Raw genomic sequence first — 7,078 nt, forward strand, 5'->3', positions numbered from 1 at the left:
TAAAGTTTCGATAGAGAAAAATTGCGAGAATTAAAATATACTCCCACGTGTGGATACAAAAATATCGAAAATCCAGAACAAAGAAAGATCAAAGTGATAAAATTTCTCACCAAGCCAGAAATTGACAGAACTGAAAATTTTCGATCATTCGGAATTTCGTCCATATAACATGAAAGTTTTCTATGAAACTTTCAATAAAATATTTTACAGAAAGATTATGAGAACCTTGTTCAAGCTTTTATGAAATTTTATATAAATATATTATAGTAACATTGAATGAAATAATTTTGCAAACTTTCAAACGTATTAGTTGAAAAAAAAAATATTTTCATAACATTTCAAGAAATCTTTTGCAAGTTTCTGGCCCGGAAATCTTCAACTTGCAGCAACCCTTTATTTCAAATATTTTTGAAAGGTTTCTTTCCTTTCATGAAAGATTTCAGAAAATTTTCCGAAGTATTCTTTGGTACGTGGGCGATGTTTCAGATTTTTAAATTTCCTAATTTTCGCGCTTTCTAAACTTCGTCATGTCGTAGTTACACCCTTTCGAAATTTTTTCCTTCGGCAATTTTTCAAAACTTCGCTGTTTCGTCAAGGTATAATTTTTTTTTTCGGAATTCGGCGCTTTCGGTACTTTTCAAATTTGGAATTTCATCCCTCACCCCCCAAAAAATTTATCGGGGGATTTTCGGGGTTGAGACATCTGCGCTTAGTCTGGATGTCGAGTGTGAGATAATGGAGGCGGAAAACTATGTCTCTGTGGCAGGAGGGAGAGGGTCGGTCGACGCACCCTCCCGGCAGACGAGTGGCGTAGGTCCGGGTCGTCTGCCGAGGGCGGCGGAACGGTTTCGGGTTTACGATTCAAAGGGGTCGGCGCTCCCCTTCGTTAGGGTAGGTCAGGCGGTGTGTAAGCCCGGTGTGCAGGGCATCCCGTAGTTGGGTTAGGGCTTTTCAAGTGCCGCGGTAATCTGCGGTGTGGGATGGAGGGAAGAGCCGGCCGGGGAGGTCGGGGAGGGAGTCGAAGGGCGTCAAAAACCCACTCACACAACAAGGATCAACGGTTAAAGGGCTTGACGCTTCGCCGCGCGCGTCGTTTAACAGCCTTGTCCGCGTTAAAGGGCTGTAAAATTGAAATTTAGGGGCGAGATATGCCGAGATTTCACCAAACAATTAACCGAGGCTCTTCATTGCGGGTTGATAAAATTTGATCTTCATCGTTGTCCCGCTTTGTCAAGTCACAAAATCAGAATGTTAGTTTTGTGAAAACTGTTTTTAAGAGTTTACGCACTGAGAGAAATCTTTAGTTCAGGTTACCGCTCAGTTCTTGACTATTTTCATTTTTCACCACAATCGAAAAATATAGTTCTAGGTAGAAAATGAAAATTAGTTTTCTAGCTGTCACCGAAAAGTCTAGTATCCGTTACTATTCTTTCTCACTACGATCGCTGTTGCTATATTTTCTTGCAACTGTTGCGAAAATTTAACGTTTGTGCAAGAATGAATTGACGTTCAAGCCTCGTTTAACTAAAAAAGTAGAGTAAACCGAACAAACTGATTTTGCGTTGAAATTACCAAAAAAGGATCAACGATAGCGCAAAATGGTTAGGCGTACCTCGTTTTTCGTAATTCCAACGATATTGAAACAGTTTTTCTAACGATACCTGTTTTACTGAATTTTTCTAGTTACTGTAACAAATGAAATTTTTCCCAGTGCACGAAATTTGGTTAAAGGTTGTAATTTTCTTTGAACGGAATAATGCTTCTTTTGAATATGTTTTTAATACACGGTATCTAGAGTCTTCGGTGTAAATCTCGCCTTTCAACGCAGGTAAATATAGAAATTCAAACCGCGTCTTTTATACGGAGGAATAGTAAGAGTAGCTTGGGTTGCCTTTCTATTGGCGATGAGCGACGAGTTTCACAGAAAACTCCCGGTATAATTGTCGAAGAAGTAATAAAAAACACTTGATTGATTTTTGACGAGAATATTATGTGGAAAATACTGATACAGAATCGATCCAATTCCATCGGTAGAACGTTTCAAACTTATATTCAGCCACATTTTGAAACGTTGATCAAGTCGTAATATTATTTAAACAAAAATAAGCTGTTATAGTTTCGGAAAATATTCGGTAATAATATGGAAGAATAGCGTACAAAGTAATTTGAGAACATGCTTTTGTACAAATTCACTCGGCTATCAAGATGCGTGAAAAGCCCTTGACTGAAAAACAATATTCATTACTACAGCACTGAAAAACTGACGTAATTAATGTATTCGATGATCAGATGATAAATAGTGACCGACAATACGAAAACCTGATGCAGTTTGGGAAATTGTGGATCATTTCGTTTGACGGTTGGAACGTGAAAAATAGACAAATGTTAATGTAAACAGCTTTTATGCCAACTTTTGACGTTACAATTGCCTCACAGTCTCCACGGCTGTACTCGCAAGGTGTTTCTTCCAGGTTCAATATTTTGACATACAATTAATACGCATCAGACTCTCATCAGTTTTGCGTTAAGCGACGAAGTGAAGCTGCTTGTATTGATGCAAACTCTATTTTCATAATAAAATTGATGTAAACAAAACCAGAGGTCAACAGCATTCGTTTCACATTACTTCTAACTTCCGAACAGTCAACATTGTTTTCATTTTCTAGCGAGCAAGTTTTTCCCCCGCACAGCGATGTGTGTAGATCGTTAACCCCTTGACTGTCAGTGACACACATAGGGGTAAAAAAAAAAAAAAAAGATCGTGCCAATCTTGCGTCATGACACTGTATACCGTTTTTACTACATCAATTTGGTTGTAATTTGGTTAATCATCGTTTTTGACGTCGCTGAATTACAGGATAATTCTATAAAATTTTTTTTCCCTACACGAAAGTGATATGAAAATCACATTTTTGCCTGACTGCTAATGAGTTAAGTCAGTACTACAAAAAGTAAAAATTTTCTACAAAAAGGCATTCACCCTTTCTCATAAAATTTGTAACAAACAACTTACCAGGATTAGGTGAACAGCATCCCAAGGTAAGATCCTCGATGTTGAAGGACAGATTCACACGCACTAAACATATTCACTCGCGGTAATAACTTCGTACCGTCATCTCCGTATGACAGCTATCGCGTTAATGGTATTGGAGCTTCTAAGCAGTCCTCTCAAGAAAATTTCCCAATACGTGGCGCTGGGTGAGAGTGCGGTTAAGTTGCGTATCGAATGTTGACAGACATCGACAGCGGGGTGACACAAGTTTCCCATTCCACTATCTTATTTGAGAACTACTGAAGTTCCATTACCCCATGCAACGAAAACAAGTGTCGAAAAGGACATTGACTAGTAAGAGTATCGGCATTGATTGTAAGAATAACAAAGAATGGAAATTCCTTTGCTTTTCTATCCCGAGAGTTCGTTGGGATGAAATTGCGCGACCAACAAACGCGGGGGGGGGGGGGGAACTCAAAGGTTATATCAACCTTTGGTTACTTCATCACCCACTCGATTCAGGTGGTAATGTTTTTCAATAGCTTATCTCGAATAACGGTTCTGTACCAAAGCATCGAGTGTCACCCCGCTGGATATAAACATACCGCACGGTCCAATTTACTCGGAACGAGTGCGCAGCTGAGCAATGCAGGTTAGAGCGGCCGAAGCGATCGGTTACATGGAACACTGGCGCCACCAAATTTCGCGGCCATTTCGATTTCCGCCGTTGTCACCGGACGCTTTACAGCATTGTGAGTTTATACCCGTGATGTTTTTTTGTTGGGTTGAGGATGTTAATAGTCAAATGGAATAAGGAAAGTACAAGTTAAAAATGAATGTTTTTTTTTTTTGTGTATTGGATTATGAGATAGACGCTCATCGAGTATTCGTTAGAGTGCTTAATTCTCAATTTAAGATATTTTTTCTGAAAATAAGAGAAAGAGAAAACCTAAATTTTGAACACGAGATTAAGTGTTGGCTTCTAGTCTAAGATCGCTTCGGAAGGGTGAAAGCTTTACAAAATTCGATCAATTCTACGGCATTGTGATTTATTTTTTCGTGCAAACTATTTTCTACAATTTCATTGAAACCGGTCGGTCAATTCAATATTGTTATTTGTTGATCGTAATGGATATTAGTGAAACGTTGAAAAATTAAATATTCAACGATACTACGGGAGTGAAATAAAAATTTCCCATTATATTGAATCTACCAATTCATTCACCATTTTGAAGTGAGTTAAAAAAATTAATTTCCAAGCTCTTGTCAGGTATATAACATTTTTTCTTTTTCTTTTTCTTCCTGTTTTGAAATCTTAGGAAAGGTATCGCATTTTACAAAAGATAGTCTCGAGGTTATTTCGCGTTGAAAGTTTAAGGTGGCCAAAGTGCGACGAGTCTGCATTTGAATCAACGTAACCTCGAAACTCTTACGTGTATTACAGTTTGCGCTAACGAAGAGAGTTGGCCAGCCTGTTTATTTGTAAGCAGACGAAAAACTTGGTGCGTGCGCATTTGGCTCGTCGGTTTCTTTAAATTGACAGGGTCTAATTTATAGGTACAAAATCGTCTCTTCCTTCTCCTGCAACATTACTTTTGAATCATGGGTGACGAAGTGATACCGAAAAATGATTTCTCAAACTTCCTGAATATTGGAATTACCGTTTCGCGTAAAAACGTCGATAATGAGTGATCTTCACTGCATACAAATAAAAACAGAATGAAAAAAAGTTTTTTTGTTGATTTATTGTTTCATTCAAAATATTGTTAAATTTCAGATGAAAATATTCGTTCATCTTCTACGTATTATATGTACGAAACAGGTAGTCGGTAATGATGGATACTTCAATCACATGAATTGATATTATACAAAATCAAGATAAATATAAAATCGAGAAACCGATTGTGAGGAAGAACAATCGAATCCGTAGATTAATAAATTTTGAAAAACAGTCGATCGTGGCGGATTGATTCGAAAAAAATAATCCAACCAATCGAAAGTCGATTATATTTTTCCTATCTTAGCGCACAATCGTGTAAAAGTAGGCAGCACAGTCCGTTTCCCACGAGTGCCGAAAGCGCATGCGTTAAAAAAATGTAAACGGAAAAAAATATGGCCGACCTGACGTCGAGTAGCAGCGCCCGCAGGAGTCGTGACAACTGGGTATATCCGACGTGAGAACAGCGTCAGGACCTCGAAAGTCCCGGAGGGCGGGGGTCGCGGGGGTCAGCGGGAGGGATTTGAGCGCCCGTTCTGTTTTCACGGACGTGTTCGGGGGCACGTATATAAATGAGACATGTATATCGACGCCATTGTTCGAGAGTCGTGACGGCGTGGGGTCAAGAACGCGTGTTGTTGGTTCGGGGTAGCGAGGGCCCTGCGAGAACGGAAGGTCCTCCTCATTAGCATACGCGGGCCACGGCCACGGAGGATCGAGCGTGCGAGAGAGATCCGATCCTTCGATCCCTCGATCCTCCGATCCTCCGCCCTTCGCGCATGCCCCGGCGCTCGGCTCTATATCGGTTTATCGGTTTATTTCACTCTCGACTCTTTTCGCCTCTCCTCTATCCCTGTATATCGGCATCTTAATCTCGAGCCGCAACTCGACCGGCAACGGAATGGTAAACAATGGAAATATCTTTGGCGCGGGTGCTGAGCCGCCACCGCAAAATACACCCGCGCATCCGCTTATTCCTTCTTATTTTTCGCTTCAAATTCGAGAAAAGGATCATCCGAGCATTCCTTTTACTTTTCGAGATACATCTTGTAACGTCCGATTATAAAACCTCGCGAATATTCTCGTCTTGTTACGATGTTCGGAATCATTATTTGCTCGTTTTTTACACGCGAGACAATGATTTTTATACACCACTTGCTACGGTCAATATCAAATGAATTTCGTTGACTCTTACGGAGAAAGTTCAGCTGTTGTAATAACTTTGACATCTATAGCATTGGTAAATTGAAATTATTATTATTTTTTTTTTTTTCTCAAATAAGCTTTCGCAATTTCTAAATCAACGATTGATAATATATTCTCAAATCGAAACGAAGTCGCCCCGAATTGTTTTCATTGACGAAAATATTCCAAAATATTTAAATAACGGTTTCAAAATCTTTCAAAATTCTCGACGGCCTTAGAAAAATAGATTGCGCAATTTTTTCAAAATGTTTTGCATTACGACTGAAAAATGGTGCTAATTTCACCTCACTTCCAGCTTTCCGTGTGTCGTAGGTATTGTAGAAAATTGTGAATTGCAAATGATGGCGAGTAGACGTAACAACGTAACACCGTGCTAAACGTGTGTACCCTAAACCTTAAGCACACAAGTTGATAGCGGATGAAGGATCAGTTTCTCTGGAACTAATATGAGTGATGGGAGTGAAAAAGAAGGCGGCGGCGCGTCTTCGCGATTCATTTTGTGTGGGAGTCACGATCAAGTTGCATGTTTGCTGGTGTGCATCCTCGATGAGGGGGAAACGCGGGAAGGGAACGAGGGGGCGAAAGAGAGAGAGAGAGAGAGAAAGATAGAGAGAGAGAGAGAGAGAGAGGAGGAAGAGGGAATATTCACGTAGGTTGGTCCTGTGAGAACGCGAACGGTTAGCGGGGAGGAATAGGAGCGGTAATTTATTGAGGCCAGAGGCAGGCATAGCGTACTTATGGACCGAACGAGGGAGGCTGCAAGAGGCACAGATCTCGTTACGTCCAAGAGTTCACGGGTCACGCGAGAGACGGTAGAGACGCGTATACTACGTACCTACGTACCTACGTACCTACGTATCTACGTATCCCTGCTTTCCCCGCGGTAACTCTCTGCCCGGCAAACCGGGAGAAGGAGGAGAAGGAGGAGGAGGAGGGCCTTGCTATCCTGGATCCTCTGACCTCCGAATCCCGGAATTGAAATCTAAAAATGTACACATCCCCCCTCCAAACGTGGAAGCACATACCTGCGAAATTCCTCAGCACCGTTCTTGTATTTTCATTTTGTTACTCAAGATTTTTTTGTTTTGTCTGTTTAGTTTTCATTTCATTTTTAGGCCTTTTTTTTTAAAAGCAACCTAAGCTTCTGTTTTTTTTTTTTTTTT

This window comes from Neodiprion fabricii, chromosome 4 (genome assembly GCF_021155785.1).
Source record: "Neodiprion fabricii isolate iyNeoFabr1 chromosome 4, iyNeoFabr1.1, whole genome shotgun sequence".
Taxonomy (NCBI): Eukaryota; Metazoa; Arthropoda; class Insecta; order Hymenoptera; family Diprionidae; genus Neodiprion; species Neodiprion fabricii.